The following is a 24,867-nucleotide window of genomic DNA, read 5'->3' as shown; positions in this document are numbered from 1 at the left end:
TTGGGCACTGGACTTCATGAGCTCTCCATCTTGTCGTTTGTTTCTATTTGGGTTTTGTTTGGTCTCTTTGTTTGTTGACTGGATTTTTTATTTTAAAACAGAGCCTCTTACTTGTCTGGATTAAATATGAAGATTGCCAAGTCAGCACACTTGCCTCTGAAGCATATTTCCTAGGCCTGTGATTGTGATCAGGTATTTGACCTCCCAGAACTCTAATTTCTTCCTCTATAAATAACCAACGAACACACCCCATACCCGTGTCTGTAGATTCTTGTGTTCCTCGGTCCGTAGCAAGGCACACTACTTCCTTCCTTTAATCACACTGTTCCATCTATTTGGCCTGACCACATCCTTCCCAGGGAGCAAGAATATCAATCTCCTTGGTTGAAACATAGGCTTCTTTGGGCATAGTAGCAATATCTCTGCTTGAAAAGCTGACCCTTGTGCTCTGGTTAAGCTAAACACTAGCCAAGTAAATGTTGAGTCCTTCCTAAGTAAAACCTTGAGTCATAGGGGCCTGAGTTGGTGTCTGTGGCCTGGGTTACCACTAAAGATCATTTGAATGTCCCTGGTTTGTGCTGCAGCCTCAAGTTATGTTGATGTCTCTGGGCTGTGCTGCTTCTGGGGGTCATATTGATATGGTTGACCTTCACTGCCACCTGGGGCTATAGTGATGTCCAGGTCCATGTTGCACCAAGAGCCATGTCTGGGTTCATGGTCCTATAGCACCTTGGGTCTGTATTGACATCCATACCACAGAAGGCTACCTGAATGTCTTTGCCCAGTGCTCCAAGGGCAGTGATGGTATCCACGGCTTGTGCAGCACGAGAAGATCTGGTTGATGTCCATGGTCTGTACTGCCATAGGAGACCATGTTGAGGTCAATGGCATATTAATACTCCATACTGCCAGCAAAAACAAGGTCATGATCTGTGCTCCCATTTACTGTGAAGGAAGGTACTCTTGCCATGGTAATGACAACTTGCAGACTCACAAGAGAGAGAGAGAGAGAGACAGACAGAAAGACAGAGAGAGAGAGACAGAGACAGAGAGAATGTCCTGTGACAACCCCTACCCCGACCTGACCCCCCAAAATAAAAGTCTAGACAGAAAGCCATTGAAGAGAACTCTTAAAAATTATGATAACAGTGTTCAAGTGGAGCTCTCAAGAATTGATGACTTCTCATGGGGATGTGGGTGGGAAAGGACTCAGATTTCCTTAAGCAGCAAGCCACTGGGAGTTTGATCTTGCTCCAATGAATCAGAGCAGCACAAATGGGATCTTCTCCTTCTCCTTTCACTCCTCCTCCTGCTCCTCCTCCTCCTCCTTTTCCTCCTCCTCTTCATCCTCTTCTTCCTTCTTTTTGTCTTGTTTTTCTTCTTGTGGTGGGTGGTGGGTTTGGAACTGGGAAGCAGACCTAGCAGAACTGGGATGTGAGGGAGCTCAGAGATCACAATGTGAAATTCCCAAACAATTGGTAAAATTATTATGGGAAAAAACCCCTCCATCTCCTACATTCCCTAAAGTCTCAGGTCTAAAATGTAGCCTCCAAACCTACTTCATAGCAGACTGAGCTGTTGGATTCCTGTTGGGTTAATATCAGCACTTCCTTTTCCATCTTCCTGGTGCTTCTTTGGTGAGTATACTTTTCACTGAAATCTCTGAAAAGGAGAAGAAATGAATGACCGCAGTCATATTTGGGCACCAAATCTAACATGTCCTAAGCCATACCCAGAATGCACCACTTGCCAGCTCACTGGATCTGGGGGCAATACCTATAATAGTTATATCATTCGACTCATGGTACTTGTAATATACAGGGTCATAAATTAAGTGACTTTGACTCTCTGTGCTTGATCCCATGTTTCAGGCAAAATGTTTTATGGCTAAATATCTGAATGTTTGATTAATAATATAATATAATATAATATAACACACTGAGGATTCCATGCTTAGTAAAAATATTCCTGTTGTTCAGTAAGGAAGTAAAAATAAAGGAAGCATGCTGTTCCCTCCTCTAGGAAGACTCACTCTGTGGAAAGTTCTAAGTACACACATTGAATGCTGATTCTTTGACCTTCAAGCAGCTCATTTTGGTGAATAAAGGAAAAGTAATCATGACCAGAGTTCCCCACCTTCACTCACAGCCCTTGCTTAATGGGTTACAAGAAGGGGAATGGAGCGTTCACATCTCCTCAAACCTTTCATTCTGAGTTGGGTGTCTTTTGGATTCCCTGTGCAGGACTGAGGTCAAAGTCTGAAGAGCCAATTTAGCTAAGTGGAAAGTGTGGCACTATGGAGGGACTGGAGCGGTCACACGGCTTTGCTGATGTGGTGTGAAAGAAAGGTTCCAGGAGACCCAGCAGTCTAACATGCAGCATTCCATGCTCACTTTTCCATGGCCTTTCCCATCGTCCTGTCCTGAACTTTGAACTTTGAGCGTGATTCTTGGAGCCCTGGCAAAGGAGTCATGCTCGTGAAAGGGACACTTACCAAGGAACACTTAGCAAGAGCTGTGCAATCCCAGATAAACTACAGGGCTGGCTTCAATAATCTGAATGAAGGAAATGCTGGAAGGGTCCCTGTAGTGATATAGTTACAGAGCTGTCTCATAAGGTTCCAATGTCACAGAGCAGTGGAATGCGGAAGGACACAGAAGTTGAGTTAAAAATGTCCTGAATATTATTCTTTGAACTTTAATACATACTGTTCACCCTAAGTTTGCTTATTTGATATGTGATCTCTCTTTCCTCAGTTACACACACATACACAGAGAGAGAGAGAGACAGAGACAGAGACGGAGACAGAGACAGAGACAGAGACAGAGACAGACCGACAGACAGACACATACACACACTCACACACATAAAACAAAAACAAACACACACACACACACACACACACACACACACACACACACACACGAAACAGGAAAGAGCCTATTTGCTACTAGTCTTCCTAGCACAAATTTCAAACCAGGAGCAATTGCTAACTGGCAGTTTCCAGAGAAATACACCTTTCTGGTAGAAACCCTGCCTGGTCAACAGTACTAGGCTAGTTCTTAGTGGACTATAGAGCTCCTGTGTGTGTGGAAAATAGGATCAGCCATGAGTGAAAGACAAGAAGGAAGGAAAGGTCTCAGTGTCAGCAAAGGTCTCGGTGCTCCTTGTCACTCTTGATAACAGCTGCCTGAGCTCAGAGATCTATGGAGCCTCAGGACAGCATTGGCCTGCCTTTGAGCATGTTCCCAAGGCTTTGAGTCACACACCCATGATGGTGGTCCTTGCTCATTTGTGTTCTCTGCCCTCCTCAGCTCCAATAAACTTGTCCTTCCCTGGTTCCTTTATCTACTTTCCTCCCAGGAGGATCACTCACATGTATACCCTCTGGCCATACCAGTAATGCCATAGAGAGACTCTGCCTGCCTTGCAGAACAGGCGATCTCCACCTGAGGGTCACAAAAGGGACCCATTCCTTAGCACATCCCTGGAAATTGGGCATGCCATGGTCTTCACACATCTTGAGTACTTAATATCCATATCTTGTATACGCAAAATTAGGAAAACTGAAGAGAGGGGGGCTAAGTTGTTTTAAAATTACTCTCAGAGCACTGTAATGATGGCAGGTAATTTTGACATTACATTTCAGATGAAAGACTCACACCGTGTCCGGTAACTTGTCTGGAATTTCATCATGGTTGAATGTAGGCAGAAATCCTCCATGTAAGCCTGTGCCTTCAATTGAAGTATTAAGGAGGCAGAGGCAGGCAGACAGGCAGATCTCTTTGAGTTCAAGTGTACACATTAAGTTCTGGGTTACATATATAGTAAAATTTTGTCTCAAAAGAGATTGGGGGAGGGAGGGAGGCAGAGAAGGAGGGGCAAAGGGAGGGAGAAAGGGAGGGGGGAGAGAATACACAACTATTCCAGCTTTGTGCCAAGATAAACTTAGAGTACTTGTGGATCAGCTTAATGTGCCCAGGCCCAAGTTTTCCAATTAGTCAAATGTCACTGATGAAACACTAGGAATGCCATGCCCTAGTCATGAGACCTTTGCATTTTGTCTGGTTGGCAGTTTGTCTGGATGGATGCTGCTCTCTCTGAGTTTCTGTAATTCTTCTTCTGTCCTTATAGGGCTTTCTCATATAACCACAGAGGAATTGACTTAAGACAAATTTGATGAACATCTGCAGTACATATTTTTACATAAATGTACCCTCACATAATCTGTTTCAATATCTAGCCTGAATACCCCCCCACACCAGGCCTGCCTCCTCCACCCACCACAACTGTGGCTGTTTTCTGACTGGGTTTCCTCTCTGTGCACTGTGATTCTGAGACTAATCTCAGGCTGCAATCTGAGGCATCCATGTTTCTTGTTTCTTAGGAGCATACATTCCCCTACCCTTTCATATTCAAGACGAGAATAGCACCACTGGATGCATTTTTGCCAAGTTCATAAATATTTATAGGACAATGGCAAATGGCATATAAATTGCTTCTTTAAAACTTTCAAAATTCTGCAAAATAGAGTTTTAAGGTAATACTATTTTGAGATAAGACTCTTGAGAAAATCTTTGATGAAAAAGAATTTTCCAAAAAAGAGTGATATAGTTGGAAAGGTATAAGATCGATATGGGAGCTTCTAGAATTTGCCTTTTACAGACATACAGAAGAGAAAGATTCAAGAAAAACTCATAAGGTTCAAGAATATATTTAGAATCCTATGAATCCTATGAAACAAACAAGACCCAGAAAGTTGCAAGATTCTTAATGTCACCCTCCCTACGAGGCTATGCAAACAATAAACAATTGTTAGGACAGGGGAGACTCTTCAGAGGAACTGCCTGCAAGTAGGACAGCTTTTTTGAGTCATAGCCCATACTATGGTAGACCATGCCATGATATGACCATATTTGAGTCATCAGGATTGCTATATGTGCCTAAGACCTCATCCACGTGGCTTTAATTAACCATAACACTCATTAGTTCATCAAGTTAGAATCATTCTTTGGTTTATTGTTTATGCTCTGGCTGAGATGAACAAATATTTGTCCATGTGTCTCTAGCACAAGTCACCAAACAGCAGTATTTGACCTCATGATTCATCTGAATTCAACAGTAGTTGTCAAAAGTCAAAATACTGTACAGTCATGGCATACAAATTTGTAAGCTCCAGCCTTGAACACGTTATTAGGGAGATAACCTAGTGTCTCTTGCATTTAACACAGCCTTGGGCAAAATGCAGGAAGTATATTTTATACAAAAAAAAATGTTAAAAGGCCTTTTCAGTTTGGATATTCATTAGATAAATTGTAAGCAACAGAAAGATTAACTACTAGCTATAGAAGAAATGAGAGCACAAGCAAAGTATAGCACCCATGGCAATGGATTGAGAAAGTCCACCTCAAAAGATGTGCCCTGGTCACGAGTTTGCCCTGGAAGGGTGCCAACAGGTAGCCTTTGTGTGGCTCGTGGAATAATAATAACCCAGTATTGTATGTGGTGGCTCCTCAGGAAACAGTCAGTGCAATTTGCAAGTGCCCAGGCATTAGCTGGCACGTATTCTCAGGCACTAAGTCTACCACCCAAATGGATGTGCACTGTATCTCTGGCAACACTGGTTGCAAATACCACTTTCTAAATATTGACAATGAGAGCACTTGCCAAACCTAGAGCAGCATCTCTTGTCTGTGGTGAAACTAAAAGGAAACCAATGCAACATGGCCCTTCAAAAGGAGTGTGGCAGCCAAGACAGACAGTTGGGGCATCATTTGCTTGGAATAAAAGATCATGTGTAGTAAACACAAGCAAGATAATAGGTACATTTCAGCTCTCTGAATAGAAAACTGGAAGCTTGTGACTTCAGAGAATAAAATATCTTATTTTAGTACCTACAAACTTAGGAGTTGCTCGTGCCTAACAAGTCCTGGGTTATTATTGCCCTAAGGTCTCCAGATCAATCTGGAGTCCTAAATTTACCTTTTCTTGCGTTGCATAGTATTTCATCACAATGGGAACCCAGTCTCCCCACAGGGCAGCCAAGGACATTTTCTGTCTAGCTATTCACATCAACCACTACAGATTAATCCAACCTAAACTGGCTTGAGAAAAATAAGAAATAGTGAATTCGTACCACTGAAGATTCATAGGGAAAGCTTGGGAGCAGTTGGACTTACTAGCTAGTATAATTTGCCTTTTCTCTTTTTTGTTTCTCAGTTTTGTGTTGACCCCCCACCTGCCCAAGGAAATTCTGTCCCCATGGGAAAAACAACAATGAGGTAGTTGTCCTTGAGTTTATGCAAGTTCCTAGTAATATCAGCCACAGATGAAGAGCTGGAATATTCCAGTCATGAATGCTGCATGGTAGTTTGCACAGGTGGTGTCTTAGGGTTTCCATTGCTGTGAAGAGACACCATTACCAAGGCAACTCTGATAAAGGACAAGATTTAATTGAGGCTGGCTTACAGATTTAGAGGTTCCTTCCATTATTATCAAAGCAGTGTCCAGGCAGGCATGGCACTGGCGACAGAACTAAGAGTTCTACATCTTGTTCTGAAGGGAACCAGAAGACTGTCTTCCAAGCAGCTAGGAGAAGGGTCTCAAAGCCAACCCCAACAGAGGCACACTTCCTCCAACAAGGCCACACCTATTCCAACAAGGCCACACCTCCTAATAGTATACTTAGAACATCACAGGTAGGAATCTATGACAAAAGAATGAGTTTGACTTTATGAGTAAAGCCATAAAGTCCTAAATACATTATGGATCAAATGTTGATCATTTGATTATACTAAGTGAAGAATAGACTTCAGTTTTTGGTTAGGACATGGAATGATAGGTATTAAAACCTGCCTGACAGATAGCATGAGCTACAGAATCATAGCTTCAATTTGTTGGATGAAAGACACTCTTCCCTAGTCTTGTGCCTGGCAGAATGAAAGGGATAAGGATGTTACCACAATGGAGGTAGCTACTGTTTGCCCTTTTAGAGGTTAGGCTCAGTGCAAGCTATGTAGTTTGAGTTCATTGCTAGTAGCCAGGAGTCATCCAAATGCAGGGAAATGGTAGTGATAAGATGCAACTCTTTGTTTTTTTTTTTAATAGGACTGATAAAATGATAAACATATTTCATGTGTAAAGTTGTAAAATAATGAAAATAAATAAAAAATGTTTTATGTGAAAACTACAAGCTACTCCAACAAGTGAGACATATGAAAGTGGGTCTCTAAAAAGCTAAATATTGTAAAAAAGAAAAGTTAGTGACAAACTCTATCTTCAGTCTCCTTTTTCTCTAAGAAAAGGGATCAGGAGGAAAGGCTCTTTGTAGTGCACTTGTAAGTGAGTAAGTGGCCGTCATTGGATGATCAACTGAGAAAGATCAAACGACAGGCTAGGATAATACAGGAGAAAGATGGCTGAGTCAGATTTTATTGATTCATGATCTGCTAAAGAACCCTAGAATTCACTGTGAGAAAAAGCTATTCTAGTTGTGTAATCTCAATTCTCAAGCATTTTTTTAAATGGCATCGAACTTATTTCCAGTTATTCTTATTTCTGAAAATAAAGAGTTGCAATTAATAAGCATGCAGAATTTCTCTCCCATCACGTCAACAACACCAACAAGTTTTAGGCATATAAAAGGAGGCAGCAAGGATGAAGAGATTCTCATTCCACATGAGTTGGCAAATCAACATCCCACCTTGCATGACAATTTAACCAAGCTTACTTAATAAGGTTGAGATCATGCCTGTCTTAAAATTTATTTCAGTTCTTTAGAGAAACATCCCATGCTGCTAAAGTAGATATGAAGTAGGATGGGTATTACAAATTTTCTTCCAAGGATGACTAACTGTAAACCGGTAAATCTATTCATTAAATAGGTATATCAACAAATCATGAAATAGACTTGTGGAATTAGAATATCAAATAGGTATATGTGTGTATATGAGTGAACCTTGAAAATTGGGTCCACTTTGAACGATAATGTGGTATTTGGAGGAATGGGCCTAGAGATAGCACCATTCACAAGAAATCAGTCCGAAGGCATGTGTGTATTGTATAGTTTTTATGGACATACACTTGGCATTGAAATACTAGCCTTTCTCAGAGATTTATCTTTCCTTCATGGGGGTACATTTTACTTTAATATGGATCTATTCTCAATCTGTATTTTTTTTACTTGAAAAAAATCTATATTTACATTAAAATGGTCTTTTTGCTAAAAATCTTAAAACAAAATCAAGTGAATAAGCAATGCTGTCATAAGTTTGGGTACATATTTTTAATGCCTGATTTTATTTGAGATAGGTAGAACCTCATATCTCTGCAGTTAATCTACAGTAGTGTTGTTTTTACTGAAAAATAAGATGAAAATTTCCTTTATGTGTCTTTGGTGCAAGAAAAGTAAGGTTGTTGAAGACACCTGGAAAATTAACAAGAATTCCAAGAGCCCTGACTCTTATTTCAGAAAACTGTTACCTATGGAAAGTGTAAGATCTCGAAAGCTCTCAGCACAGAAGCTGACTGCCTACCCTGAACCTCCCTCTCCACAGGAACCTACATCCCTGCCTGCTTTAGCCCACTGTGCTTGGAGGACTGTACATCATAAAGTTTATTTTATACTCCAAGTAACACAAACACTAGATAAGGTGTGTGTGTGTGTGTGTGTGTGTATAAATATTATAGTTCTGTAATTATTCAATTAGATGTGTTTATTATCCTATATATGTCATTATAGATCCATCAATCAATAGATCGTTATATCAATAGATAGATAGGTAGATAGATAGATAGATAGATAGATAGATAGATAGATAGATAGATAGATAGAGGTAATGTAGTAATAACTTTTAAGGTAATAATTATGTTTTCTTAGGGTTAGAATGCTACCACACACACACACACACACACACACACACACACACAAGGTAAAGCTTAGAAAGATCTCCTCCATGACCTGGTGGTTCTCCCCTAAATTCACCTATTAGACTTGTGCAGTGGTATTAGAAGGTGAGGCTTCTTTCTCCACATCCTCACCAGCATCTGTTCTCACCTGAGTTTTTGATTTTAGTCATTCTGACTGGTGTGAGGTGGAATCTCAGTGTTGTTTTGATTTGCATTTCACTGATGACTAAGGATGTTGAACATAGGTGCTTCTTGACCATTCAAGTTTCCTCATGAAAATTCTTTGTTTAGCTCTATACCCCATTTTTAAATAGGGTTATATGTTTTCTGGAGTATAACTTCTTAAGTTCTTTGTATATATTGGATATTAGCCCTCTATCAGATCTAGGATTGGTAAAGATCTTTTCCAAATCTCTTGGTTGCCATTTTGTCCTATTGACAGTGTCCTTTGCCTTACAGAAGCTTTGCAATTTTATGAGGTCCCATTTGTCAATTCTTGATCTTAGAACATAAGCCATTGGTGTAGCCATCCTCGGCCACATGAAATGGGTTCCTGGGTGGAAGACTGGAACTGTAAGTGAGGAAACGGCAAGAGAAGAAATGAGGCCAAGACAAAATTCTGATCAAAGCCCAATGTTTACTAAGAGTCTGTGATTATAAAGGGTGAAAGCCCACCCCTCACCCATCCATTCTTGATGCCTTGTTGCCAGCCTGTTAGCAATAGTCTGATAACACTTGTTGGCAGTAAGTTGTCAGTCACCAGGCTTTCAGCTATCTCAGGAATATCTCAGGAAGGCAGGTTCAGTCTCTCAGCAGGTAGCAGCATCTTGGAGAAGAATAGTGCAGGTGACAGAACAATAGAATGGAAGACTCCACCCTAGGTGGTCTCATTCACAGAGGCAGAATAGGTCTGAGTTAGCCTGCTCAAGGTTGGGGAGGCTACACATTGGTGTTCTGTTCAATAACTTTTCCCCTGTGCCCATGTATTTGAGGCATTTCCCCACTTTCTCTTGTATTAGTTTCAGAGTAACTGGAAGTGGATTTTAGCCCAAAAGCTCAGAATTCCCAAGATACAATTCACAGACCACATGAAGCTCAAGAAGAAGAAAGACCAAAGTGTGGGTGCTTGGCCCTTCTTAGAAGGGGTAACAAAATACTCATGGGAGCAAATTCGGAGACAAAGTGTGGAGCAGAGACTAAAGGAAATGCCATCCAGAGACTGCCCCACTTAGGGATCCACCCCATATATAGTCACCAAACACAGACACTATTGTGGATGCCAAGAAGGGCATGCATACACCTGTCTCATGAAAGTCTCTGCCAGGGCCTGACATATAGAGGTGAATGCTCACAGCCAACCATTGAACTGATCCCCAATGGAGGAGTTAGAGAAAGGACTGAAGGAGCTGAATGGGTTTGCAACACCATAGGAAGAACAACAATATCAACCAACCAGAGCTCCCAGTGTCTAAACCACCAACCAAGGAGTACACATGGAGGGACCCGTGGCTCCAGACATATATGTAGCAGAGGATGGCCTTATTGGGCATCAACTGGAGAAGAGGCCCTTGGTCCTGTGATGGCTGGATGCCCCATTGAAGGGGGTTGCTTGGGTGGGGAGGTGGGAGCGGGTGGCTGTGTGGGACACACCCTCATAGAAGCAGAAGGAGTGGGGATGGGATGGGGGGTTCAGCTGGGGAAATAGAAAAAGGGGATAACATTTGAAATGTAAATAAATAAAATATTCATTTAACAAGTAAGAAGGTGAGGCCTTTTGGAGGCAACAGAATTATAAGGCTGGAACCTTCAAGGATAAGCTTAGCATCATTCTGGGAGGAAACCAGAAGACTGGTTAGTACTTTTGCACCAGTGGGGTGAAAGGGAAAATTTGGTTCTCTCCAATGGGAAATGGCCATCACCAAAACTTGGTGATGTTAGCACTGTGAAACTACATTTCTGTAGAGCCTCTGGGAAAGTGAGGATCTAGTGTTTGTTGTTTTACTGGATACATAGATGATGGTCGTTCATTATAGCAACCGACACTGACAAAGAGAACTTCAGATGTGATTGCAGTAGTTTATTTATTCTAAAAATATGTTTGGAAAAAAAGTACAGCTATATGTCAATTTTTGCTAACTATGCATAGCATGTTCTTGGTGATTAGTAAACCATTTCCTATATGTCAGAGTTCTATAACAAATGCACATTTTAGGAGGGCTATTGAAGAGAAAACTGAATATTTGTGTAGCATGTCTCCTTGTGCTTTCAAGATAAGTTTTTGTTGTTTTGCTTCACATATAGGAAGTTCGAACTTTGGAAACATTGTAGTTCTATAGTTATTCAAATAGACTTTCAAAGGAGTTAATTAAGAAAGGAGAGTGTGTATGCATAATTAAATGCATAAGGAATCTTTTACACAATTGTATTTTCTTAGTGTAGAATACTACTATATATTTTCATTGTACTACTTATTGTAATACTGTTTTTTAAATGCAAGCTTCGGAAATGATGCTTATTAGTAACCATTGCCATACTACATATACTTACAATCAAAATTGGTGTGGCAATTTTGCACTGTTATGGATAACAATATTCCTACTTATTAGGTAGTATCTATATTATTAACACACTATAATATTATACGGAAACAGAGATGCAGAGAAGTTTAGCAGTATGCTCAAGGCCACATAAAAAACTCTGCTATTCATTTAAATGTCAAATAAATTTTGCATTTGAATCTAATCCTGAAGCTTTATCTGAAAAATTTTCAATGTGTAGGAAGCAAGGGATCACTTCCATTGGCCTGAATATCAGGGATACCAGCCATTCTAAGCCACAAGTGTATATGGGGGGCAGGCAGATGGCGTGTTCATGTCCATGTGTACCTGTCTGTGTAGTGTAAATCTTGCCATTCTCTGAGACTGTCAAAGGGTGCCACCTTCCCTAAGTGTTTTGCCATGCTTTAGATCAAGAAGTGCATTCTGCTGACAAAGTGTGTTTCAATGTCTGCTGGGCTGACAGACAGTCTATTCCATAGCAACCAAGGTGTTTCAGTAATTCGTAGGAACCCATTCTTTGTACTAAATGACATAAACTAAGGCAAAAACCAGTGTGTGATGTAGACATTGTCCTCCAAAAGCAGGAAAGGACATGTATAGTTCCCTCAGGCCCTGAATTGTCCCAACTTTCTTTTGCTCCTGGGAACACAAAGGCTATCTCCCTGCACACACACACATGCAATATATGTATCTATCCCTCAAAATTTTGCAGCAAGATTTGCATCAAATGCCTTCATACCCACTTAACATAAATTTTATTCATTAGCCTTCAAATGGAAGGTATCACAGTTAATAGTTTCTCATGATTCTGTTATCTGAAACCCAAGGTGATGCAATACTATGTGTTTACAGCATGTATTCTAAATTGTTAAGTTTTGGTATTTTATAGCATCTGTCTTCATTTATTGGCTCTGCTTGCTTTTCCACATGGAACAATGCCTTGTTTCCATGTATAACATCAAAAAAAAACAGTATGTGTTGAACGGCGATGATGTATCAGACTTTTGTCTGGATGCTTTATTGACTTTGTATGTATAGTCCCAATAGTTAAATTAATTTGGATAAGCATTCATAAATGACAAGCTTGAAATATATATATATATATATATATATATATATATATATATATATTTGGTTTATATTCAAACTTGGAGCCATTAGTTACACAGACAACAAAACAAAACTCTCTGCCAAAATCCCTGTATATATTACTTTTGTATGAACCATATAGTACATAATAGAGAATGGTGTTAGTGTTCATGAGCATGGAGCTATACATCCAGGGACCTAGCACTTCCCCTGCTGGTTTGTTCAGAGAACTCTCCGGGCCAGACAGAGTTACCTCACGGTAGACACAGGATACTCACGGCTGTGGAAAGTCCCTTGATGTCACTGGAACATACACCGGAGTGTGTGTGTCCATGGATATAAATATAAAATGCTTCACTCACTTCAATCACTGAGCCTGACCTCATTTGTCAGTGCTACCTTGGCTGTGTGCAGAGGTTAAGGAAGAGGAGCATCCTGCCCAGCTGATGCTTTGACAGGTGTGGGTGGGGCATGTGTACCCAAGGCAGGCACTAAGCCCTGATAAAGCCAAACTGGCTTCTGTGGCCTTGAGAGCAAGTTCCAAGCTCTTCTGTTGCGGGAATCTTCTTATAAAAGTGTGCCATCTCAGCATTTACATTGTAAAATAGAAAAGGAAAAAGAAATTTATATTTTTTTTACCAAGTAGCATAATCACTTTAGAACTTTGGTAAAGATCACCTTGTGGTCTTTTATCACATTTAAAAATGTTTTTCTTTTATTACTGATATTCGTTTCATATACAACATAACAAGGGGAAATAGCTGTTCTATTCTAGAGTGGTCAATTGAGTTCAATCAGGACAATTTTGAGAAAGTAATGATAGCAATAACTTGAATTTTTATGTACTAATGAAAGATATTGAGGTACCAAAAGTAATATATTCAAAATCGCCTTTCCAAACTTAAAAGTTAATTCTCAAATTAAAGTAATTTATGTATATCAAAGTAGAAAAAATATTTCTTTATGTGTACTCTATAATCAATTTTAAAGGCTTAACAGTTTACACTTAGTCAACAGAAATCATTTTTAAGGAACCATAATAAAACTTAATGCTAAGCATACTGATTTAAAAAAATAAACACTTTGAAAAGTATTAATGGAGACAAGAGGTTTAAAGAAAGCAGCACCCCACACTGCAGTACTTATGGTTTTCGTATTGGCCAATTGTTGCATCATAAGCAAGAAGGTGATGGCTCCGGGTATTGCTTGTGGTGCATTTTTCTGCTAGGCCATCATATCCTGGGTGCTTGAGTCCAGTCTTGGAGGCAGCATTGGGTACGAGTTTTCCAGGACTTTGGGCTCCTGAATGCTATGAGTTTGAGAACAGGCTGCTATCTTATTTGTTTTTGGGTGTCCCCGTGCTTAGCTAAATAGTTGTAGAGTAATCTCTTTGTCTCCCCTCATGGAAAAGAACAGTGAGTCTCCAGGATGAGGAAGTAAAGTTTGATATCTGATCTCACCTGTTCTCCATCTCACAGTTAATGAGCTGGACAAAGCAAGCTCTGCCCTCCTTCTCTTCCTGGGAGGTCAGTGTTCACTTTTTACAAAAGGCTACAGCCAAATCAGTCAGACATTGTTAAATCAGAAGATGGGCGAATTGAGTACCCTTGTCTCTTTGTTAACCCGTCTTATTTTAATTTGATTATCTTCCTGTGACCATGAAGTGCCAGTTTTGCTCATCAGAATCAAAATTAACTTTCTTTTTGCATTCCTATTAGAACAGTCACAGTTGTGGTTTCTGTCTCTGATGCCCTGGGCTGAGTAGGGCGAAATTCAGTGCAAAAGAGATAAATACATTCACGTATTTCCAAAACATTACTATGTCATATAATGTATTAGTGCAGGAGTAATAATGCTCAAAATGTTTTCATGTGATGATTGTTTCTGATAATATTTGCAGGCTGAATTGTAACAGACTTTTTTCAATCTTTTCACACCATATATGAGAACACACAGGTTTTAATGACATTTGTGAAGACCACCACTTTCAAAGTCTTTCTGATTTAATAATCAATGACTAAGCAAGGAATAGTATGTAAATTGTCTTTTGTATCCTAGTGTCTCTAATACTTCAAGAGGCTAAACCTGAACGGATGAGATGCACAACTTAATAGCGTGACTATTAATTAAGCCTAGCAGTGCAATGTGGTAAAGCGGTGTGCCCAAATAAGATTAAATCTTTAATCAATGAGATAAACACATATCCATTTCATCTTTTATAGCAGGGTTCTATCTCAGTTATTTCATAGTATGACATTTTTTTACGTTTGTTTAGCTCTGAAAATTTCAATTGTTTTCTGTTTTCCATTTTAATTTTCTGTAAATGTTATAAAGTGTTATTAATCATATTTCCCAGGCAGAGTAAATAAATAGTATTAGTCTAAATTGGTATTTGCCTCTACACAGCTTCTTTCTGAGATGGTTTAAGAATTTCCTAACATCCTTAGGTTGATATTTTTCTCTCACCATTAAAAATTGTAAATACAAGTGCTTGTGCTCATATGGAAATATATATATAATGATAATTCCATTATATTGTTGGCCTCTTGGTGGCCCACCAGAACTTGAGGATAATAGCTTGTTCCTGAAGACACCAGACATCTCAGTTGTAATATGTAAAGAAAAGAAGCTGAGGCTGAATTGGATGGTTCTTCCTTGCTGTCTACTTTTCAAAGTGCCATAAGGTATTCTGCAGGTTGCTGGAGGAGAGAAACCACCATTTGTCTTGCACCTCTGTGAACCTGTGAATTTCAAAACCAAAAAGCCAGGCAAAATGGACCCACTTGAGCCAGCCCCTAGCCTCCCGCCCCAGCTCCCAAAGACATCTGCATGCACATGGTGACACAGAAAACCATGCTTAAATTCAATGAGTCACAAAACAAGATAAATAGACATAGATGTAAAAAAAATAGATTTCTAGAGCAGATCAGAAGTAGATAAAGGAAGAAAAGAGATGGGAAAGAATATAAGATGACAGCAGCCAGTACACATATGTACTTGTGTGAAACTGTCCCAGAACACAGTAGTTAAAAGTTTTAAGTCTTAAAAATATTTCAATGGATTGGGAGAAAAAAATGTCCTGCTACTTACAAAAGACTCTTTATCCAGTGGTTGGAAGGTGGCAACCCATTAAGGGATGATGACAACAGTGTCAGGCTTGCTCTTTTCCACTGTGATATCTTTTTAATAAATCTGTATAAATTTAGAACATGATATAATGCCAGCATATCAAGGATCAGAGTAAAGAAAGGAAAATTGGGTAGCCGGGTTTTAATTTTGAACTTACAATGCAAAATAATAGAAAGAAAGGTCTAGAACTGAGAGATTCTTATATATATTAACCTCTCTAACCACCCGTAGAAAACTGAGCATGGAATGGAAATAGACTCCTCAGGGTTCTGTGGACAGGGATGCATAGAAAAGAAAATCCAGTTCTGCTTTCTTTTAGAATCAAGGTTTCAAAAATCAGATCCCGGTTTTCTAATAAATGAAATGTTTTATCCTTTGCAAATCAGACAAGAAGACCCATGGGGTTTACCCATGAGAAGCAGGAAGCCCTGCCAAAATTCCAACCAGCTCTGCACACTTTCTGGGCATCTGCCGAGGACCAGGGCTGATGCCAAGTTTTCTGGGGCACAGAGTTGAGTAAGTCATGGTCATTGCTCTCATATTCAGTGCTGAAAGCAGGGACACATTCAAGCAACCGGATCCCAAAGCCGGCTGTGATAAGTGTTATCTTAGATCCCTGGAGGAGACAGGTCACACGACTGGAATAGCATGAAGTCAGGCCTGCAGCTGAGAGCATGCTGTTATTTAGGAACCCTATCAGGTTCATCTCACCACTTGCAATGACCCCCAATCCCTGCAGTTTCTTGTCCTGAGTGTGCTGGGTCAGGGCACTTCCATCTGCCTCTCCTGGAGTCTACTATTAAGGCTACTGGTGTTTGAGGATGCTTAATGTGAGGTGAGGAAAGACTTGTCCCATTTTTCTTTGTAAAGTTTCTAAGCTCACTGGCATTATGGAGAAATGGCCCATCTAGAGGTACCTCTCTTCTATTCTCTCCTAACATGTCATGAGGGCTGCCAAATTCTGGAGACCCAGTATTTTATTCATCCAGAAAGTGAATGAAGCCAAAAATGTCTTCTTAATCTCATTTGGTTTTGCCCTAGTTGATTGACTGTCTTTTTCCCTGTCTGGAACTGGGCAGTGCCAGCAGACAGGGACCCCCTGATTTAACACTTGATCTCTTACAACACCTACCAGAAGCCTCAGCAAATGAAACAGCTCAGTGCTCTTGTACTGAATTCAGCCTTGATGCTGTCCTGTAAGCTCACGCCCATTTCCAAAGTGGCTGCCAAGTTTTCAAAGGGGCCTTTAAACTTGGATTTAAAACTGAAAGGAAAGAAATAGGACCTTCCTCTACCAGATAGTATATAATTTTTGAGGTTGTTTAAAATATGAAGCCTAAGGGAGTAATTAATTTAGATGGTAAAAAGGAACAAAGGCTTAATAGGAAGTTGGAGGTTTGACCTGGACACTGTGTCTGTAACCTCTGAAAGCTTGTTCTGAGAGCTGTTCTTCTTTTTGAGGGACCTGTTCCCTTATATACACTTATTCTTTGCACTCTCGACAATAAGGGCAATAATGATCTATGGGTTTATAGTCCATAAAGGATTGATTATATACAACACAAAGATAAGCCCACCCTTTCGATGTAACAGTGCCATGACCAAGACCTATTTAAAACAGAAGGTAAACTGAAGCCGAGGAGTGCTCCACTCCAGACTTGCTTGAAGGCAGGACTGACCTCTATGGCTGACTATCCTATGAGTCAGATGCCTGTGGTGTAACTGAGACGCAAAAGAAGCCCTGTGGCTTTGGAATGGGCAGCTCTCTGATCTGAAGAGATCCAAGGAAGCCACAAGTTTGGGCTTCTGCTCAGGGTTTTCAGTGCAAGCAGAGTTCAAGGAAATCTTCCTGCTTCTTTGCCCTTCAGTCTTCACTGCCGACTGCTCCTGTTCACCCATGGCCCAACTCACCTCTCAATAGCAATAGTGAATCATCAACTCAGAAAGAAAACAGAGTTGGAGTTGCAGCTCGTGTCTTGCTAGTTTAATCAACTCTCAGCTGTATCCACGAAGGTCAACACGACCCACACCTCAGATCTCAGTAACCTCTGTGGCTTTCTAAGTCAGGCTACATGCCTTTATAACTTGACTCTATCATCCTGTTTTCCCTTCATGACTCCTACAGCTGATCAATGATCAAGTCTGAGACATCCTGCTCCTGTGGTAGATATAACCCGATGAAATTTATATCTCTAACTAAATTATATCATGTACTTGGACAGAGACGTTAACATTTTTCATTGACTTGGGAAGAAACAGGCTCTTGTGGAGCTTAGGCTGACCTTGAACTCACTGTATATGTAAGGTAGACCTCCAGTTCCAAATGCTTTTACCTCCTAAATGCTGGGATTAAAAGTGGGTTCCACAATACCTGGCATCCTTTATTATGTACTCTCTGGACAATTTCATAGGCTTGTGCTCCTTTCTATTCGCTTGACATTCCTGAAGTTCAGACGCTTGTTGCCTCTCACCCGTTGTTGCCTCTCACCCGTCTCTCTGTTTAAACACCGGTGCCCAAGGCGCTCTGTAATCTGACTTCAAAAACCAGTCTGGGTATATTGTTTTCCTACTGTGTGAACTATGTTATTATTATGCAAACCTGCCCCCCCCACATACACACATGCCTTTCAAACATTGATAACTTAGGCTGCTATCCTTGTTCTCCATGTTTCATTCAAACATAACTCCATTTTCAGAAATACAACTTAAATGAGAGCTCTCCCATTATATATTCACTAGGCTACATATCTGTTCATCTTCTGACCAACCACAGGCTATTGGTAGTTTCCTCCTAGGGTAAGGCACTCATATTATATTACCTAATTTGATCAGTTCTATACTTCTGGTAGACTCTCAGAAATGAGGACTCTCCTTTGCTCGAGGGCTTGGTCATTGGTGGATAAGAGGCAACCGAGACACACCAAAACGAAAACTATCAACAACACTCAGCCAGGTTGAGAGAAAATGGGCAGATCAGTGGCCAAGCAGCTCTGTCAAGCTCCTTTTAAGTTTTGCATTCATGTGTGGAAGCACATTTCTGGTATTATATTTCTCATGCTGGCTTGCCTGTCAATGTGTACCTCTGGGGAGTGCAACACACACACACACACACACACACACACACACACACACACACACAAATCCTCAATAGCAACGTGGGTGCAGTGACATGACAGAGGAACATCTCAAATAAAATCAGTCATAGTGGAGAAAGACAGAATTCCACAGCTACCTTAGATGTTGTAGGTAGGTTTCATTCTTTGATTTCATCTAAGCAGCAGCCATCTATAGCATGGCTACACTTGACTGACTTTCATAGAAAAACTGGTTCATGGCAATCTGAAAATTCCATACCTAGGTGGAGTTTTAGAGAAAAAAAAAGTGCAATTCAGAGTAAGAAAGCAGTTTCTACCGAAGTAGAAATTTCAGCTAGCCACTGAACCATTATAAAGTCTCTTTATTCTGATATTTAGCATGCCTCATGTCAACTGTTATTCTAAGTACAATTATTGACTTAGTCAAGGATTCAGCAGGCATAGATACCTATGTTTGAGTAATATTAACCTTAGAATGATAAAGGATGATTGGTTCTCTCCAAACCTAAACCTAGCCCTTGCGTGAATAAGATAAAGTAATATCAAATAAAGTGATACACATAGGATTTGTCTATCTGTCACCCAAGCAGAAATTCTGTCTAGAGGACATAGCCTTTCAAACTTGCCTGTTTGCGATACAGCACACAAACTAAAATCAACTTAAAAGTTTTAGTCTGTGGCTAAATTGAATTGAGCCCATGCAGTCTAGTGGTGTGTCAAAGCTCTTAGCCATAAATGAGTTTTCAGGACAGTCCCCATGGGCTTTCTGACCTGGCCTTGCCAGGGAGGATTCTTCTTGCAAAAGAATGAATTTGTTCCGTGCATTCCTAATAATCATTGAACCCCCACAGCACAAGAAACTGGATTCCCAGTCCAAATACCCAGGCTTTTGGATCCAAAGTGAGCACAGTGTGCCCAGCCAGCCCTCAGAGCAGGGACAGTGTGTGCCTCAGGCCAAAGCCTGGCCCTCTGTCCCAGCAGCTGCACTCTGAGGATGAGAAACAGGGACATGGCCACCTGGTGCTTACCCACCCCTTCCACCTGACAGGAAGATGGTTTAAACTTTCCCTTGCACAATGTGCTGGAGGTGGAAGAGGGAAGGAGACAAAAAGAATTGGGCAGGTTGATTTCATCAGCCCTCGCGGTAGCACCCCAGTATTTCTTTGAGAAAAGATGTTTGGCAGCTTAAGCCCAGCATGCTCAGACAGATTCCACTTAACAGGACATCTGAGCGGACTTCAGGCTTCTCCTCCCTACCTCACCTCTCCTCTTTCTCCTACCCTCCGGAAAGAAGTTTGTTAATCGGATGTTAAAAGAGGTTTATGAGTTCAATTTCAGCAAACATGAGCTTTTCTTCAATAGTAAGTTCTCTGCAGCTATTGGGAAATAAGCATGCAGAACATCTCCCTCCCTGTTTAAAAATAACTGGGGTCCATTGGTTGTTCTTGTTGTCCCCGATATATAAGAGCAAAATGCTAGTTTTAGGAATTTGGGGGATTTTAGTATGTATATATACATATGAACCACACATTCATCTATTTTGACATAAGCAAATATACTTGAATATGTATATATACTTAAATAGATACTATATACAGTACACATATGTGTATGTATATATGTGTGTATGTATATGACTGAAAGCATGTATTTATGTATGTGTATGAGGTATATGCATGTATGTGTGTGCATATCCAATGGAGACCCTAAGTTGCTGCCAAGTATTGTTTCTTTAGAGCCTTGGTGTTTTTTGAAACAGGGTCATTCACTGTAACCAGTTAGGCTGGCTGGCCTAGAGATCTGCCTATCTCTGCTTCCTCTGTACCAGAATTATAACTGTACAACAGCATGCTCATGTTATTGTGTGTGTTCTGGGTAATCAAACTCAAGTTCTCATACTTGTACAGCAAGAAATTTACCAACTGAGCTATCGCCTAACACCTTGAGTATATATTAGAGACATTTTAAAACATCAGTACACAGAAGAACTCTGGTTATAGATGGTCCTATTATAGTGTCTTGATAAAAAGAAATTAACTTAACTCTTTATTTGTGGACACTCGGAATCTATTTATTGGTTACCACATGCAAATAGTGGTACATTTCTTGCTCATGATCTTTTGGTGTAGGTATTCATATGGGAGAAAATAAGAGCCCAAGAAAAGAATGTTCTTTCTATTGTGTAAGCCATGGATGAACTTGGATTCACAGACATAGTGAAGGGATCCAAGATTGGACTACATGGGAGGTTTGGGGCTTGTAGAGAATGAGGAAGGAAAGATAAATTCTGAGGCTCATTACAGACCACAATTTACCATTGCCAAAATCCTTCCTTATTAAGCAACATTCCCCAAAATGTTCAGACTTTAATTGAACTGCAGCTTTTTAATTCTCTCATCTTTTTAATTATAATCCTGAAGCACCCAGAGACCCATGTGGCTCAGTCCATGAACCACAGTTCAACTGGTGTAGTTGCAATAGGTGAAAGTAATTACAGAAAGTTTATTCTTTATTTTTAACCATGTAAGGACTTTGAGATGGATCCAAAAATCAATCTATAGCAATGGTTACAGAATTTTAAAACATGCTTAGTCACATGACAACTATGACTCCATTGTCTTGGCCCATTTATACTGCATAACAATTCACTTTCCTCAGCAATCAGAGCCTTTCCTCCTTAGAAAAGACAACAAAATGGCAAAGAGACGAAAGGATTCAGCTGTCTGGGATGACTAAAGGAAGTTAGAACTTGCAGAACCTGGAACAGTTGGTTACTTCTCTTCTATATCATGGACTTTTCTCAAATGCCTCCTGGACCTGGAAAGCTAGAATCTGTGCCAGCTCCTATAAGGAAGATAACCTCTCCCACTGACAAAGTTGCAAGTTTGAATGGTGAACTGTTTGAGAGGGGACCTGGTTTCCCATCACAAAACTTCAAGTTTTGTATTATTGGCTCCTAGTTCTTGTTTCTGTTGCATCATGGGAAGGATACACATCCAGATTGTGTATGTTTAGCTAAAAGCTTAGTTAAAGATACAAGCAAGAGAAGTCCTGTAGAAATACATTTCACACCTAGCATAACCCCTGGGACTTTGTATTTATAGTTAGACTACTAACATCCTTTCTTGTGGAATGGTGGCTACACAATTATTAGAGGAATTATATGAAAGGTAGGTACCAACACATTTTAAAGTAGAAATAGTGTCTCCAGAGCTATTGGTCAGAAAGTTTAAGGAAAGGAATAGGAGTTACAGGACTAGGAAGGGGTTTTCCTTTCTTGTAGAAGAGACTAAATATCTCCAGTTAGCACCACTTACTGTAATGGGCCTGGGGTGTTTACTATGAGCTACATGATACGTCATCACATTCTGAATATATGAATATTAACCAAACATGGAACCCCACTAGACTTAGTGTGAGGAACACACAATCACATTTGCAGTGTAGGCTCTAGACTTTATTCAAAGCTATTAGACACTCAGTGATAAACTTCTACAATAGACAGTAACTCTACCAGCTATGGAAACAAACCCTGTCAGGCAAACAGCAGGCAAAGGAAAGAGGAAATATGCCTCAGAGTCTACACTTGTCTCACAGATTTACTCTGCATTCTAACTGCCAGTCTGGATTTTGTACAAATGATCTTTAGTCCTCTCATCCAGGATTACTCAGTTGAACAATTGCACTGATCATTTGTACTTGTTTCTTAGATATTTGTCTGTTTCTTATTTTAGAGCTTTAATATTCTAACAATTGGGTGTGATAGCTTCTGGCATCTGGGACTAAATTGTCTGCTTTCTATGACATTTACTGAGAGCCAAGGAGTTGGCTGAGTTTATTAGTCAGCTATGCATAATTTCCATGTGTTTTTCTCAAATTTTATGTTGAAACATTTAATTTTCCAGGCTCCTATAACTTTATGTAAGTTTTAATCTCCTATGTCATATTATCTGTTCTAACATACAACGTGAGTCCATTTTCTGCATTTTACATATAGATCTTCCAGATCTATAACTAAGAACAAGTCTTTTTGTTACATTACTCAGTTTCAAGTGGTTTGTTATAACAGAAAATTAACTATTATAAATATGATATTAGAAAATAATCCTTACCTAAGAGTTCTAGTGATCTGAAAATTGCAGTAGATTACAAAGATGCCTTTCATGTAAACTTAAGGAAACACTAAAAAGCAATTGTGTGATAGCCTTGTTCTGACTGAGTACTTTGCACTTACATGTCTCTCTTTCTCAAAACAAATGTAAGTTGAAAAACTTCTATTATTCAAATTAATAATTAAGGCTCTTAGAACCCTGTATTTGCTCTTGTAATATCACATGCCTAGCTTGTGAAAACAAAACCAGCCAACCAGCCAACCAACCAACCAACCAATCAAACAAACAAAAACCAGGCCATGTCCAAATGAATGATTTTCCATTTAGGATAAAAACGTGGAAACAGAATGGTCACTGACATTCTCTAAATTCCTGTGTTGCTGGAATTGTTCACTTTGGTACCTAGAATTAGACGTTGGCCAGTTCCATTCACTGTTGTACTATTAATACATCTGTGGCAGTCTCAGGTTTTGAAGCTTTGTCATTAACTGTAAAATAATAAGTCCGTTGCTACTATAACAGACATCATTTTTCTTCCTTATGGATTTGCTTTTGCTTGGCAATTTCTCTCAGTGTTCTATGCAAATGTGTAATCTGATCATCTCAGGGTTCCCTCCCCACCAATATCCACCCCCACAATGTACTTACTTTCAATGGAAGCAGTCTCCCAAACAGAAGGTCCTAGAGAGAATTCTATCCTAATACTGTCAGATGATAAAATGACACCTTTCTTCTGGTGACTGTGATGAGCTCTTGAAAATAGTCTCAGTAGCAATATAGTTCCACATGATACTTGGAGAATGTGGTACTTACTGTCCTTCATTTTTCTCAGTGGTTAGTTTCTCACTTTTGAGTGAAGGAAATCAGAACCAAGAACAAGACTATTAATGAAGAGATATGAAATATTTACCATTTACTTATTTGAGAAATTAAACATTCTTTCCTTAAGGTTAAAACTTTCAGGCTTGTCTTAGAGTTTCTATTGTTGTCATAAAACATCACAGACAACAGCATCTGTTGAGCACTAAAGAGTTAGTTTGATCTAGCAATGTTCTGATCCTGCCCCATCAGTGAGGAAAGTCAGGGCAGGAACTCAAGGCAGGAACCTGGAGGCAGGAACTGAAGTATAAGCCATGAAGGAAACTTGATCACTGCCTGGTTCCTCATGCTTTCCTATACAATTCAGGACTACCTGCTTAAGGGTAGCACTTGCCACAGTGGGCTAGGTCCTTCCACATCAATCATTAATCAAGTAAATGCTCACAGTATTACTGTGGTGGTTTGAATATGCTTGGCCCACGGAATGGCACTATTAGGAACCCTGTTGGAGAAGGTGTGGCCTTGTTGGAAGAAGTGTGTCATTATGAGGATCAGCTTTGAGACCATCCTCCTAGCTGTTTGAGGTCAGTTTGCTATTAGCTTCCTTTGGATGAAGATGTAGAAATTTCAGCTCCTACAGCACCATGCACACCTGGATGCTGATGAGCTTCCTGCCTTGGTGATAATGAACTGAAATTCTGAACCTGTAAGCCAGCGGTTATTAAATGTTGCCTTGCCCTAAGACACTGACCCATATTCTTGCGGGAACATTTTTTTCTCAGTTAAGATTCCTTCTTTCTAAATGACTCCAGCTTGTGTCAATTTGACAACATTAACCAAGACAAGATTTTTGTCACATTGAAACATCTGTCTTATAGTTCTGCTCTAGTATAAAAGGGTTTGATTTTGCTTTGATACAGCAACTCACCTTCAAAGCAGCATCAAGACTGCAATGTGTTTTCAAAATTGCTAATACTAAGATAAATGCACAGTCAGGCTCAGTGTGACTCAAAGACCTGTCCAGTACCACTCAGGGTAGTTAATCATGGGTGAGGTGAGTATGGGTCCAGACCAGAAGACCCAGTGTCTTCTGAGACATCAGTTTTTCTGCACACAGTTAACCACATCTTCATATGAGGTAGTGTTTTAGGGAAATTC

General features: G+C 40.0%; 1 pseudogene; it reads right to left on the bottom strand.

Annotated features, from left to right (window-relative positions):
• Nucleotides 1-16,389, bottom strand: part of LOC110312049 — a 135,169-nt pseudogene extending 118,780 nt beyond the window's left edge.
• Nucleotides 16,390-24,867: the final 8,478 nt, after the last annotated feature.

Source organism: Mus caroli, chromosome 16 (genome assembly GCF_900094665.2).
Source record: "Mus caroli chromosome 16, CAROLI_EIJ_v1.1, whole genome shotgun sequence".
NCBI classification, from domain to species: domain Eukaryota; kingdom Metazoa; phylum Chordata; class Mammalia; order Rodentia; family Muridae; genus Mus; species Mus caroli.
The sequence above is the reverse complement of the archived record's forward strand: the minus strand, read 5'-3'. Positions and strand labels throughout refer to the sequence as shown.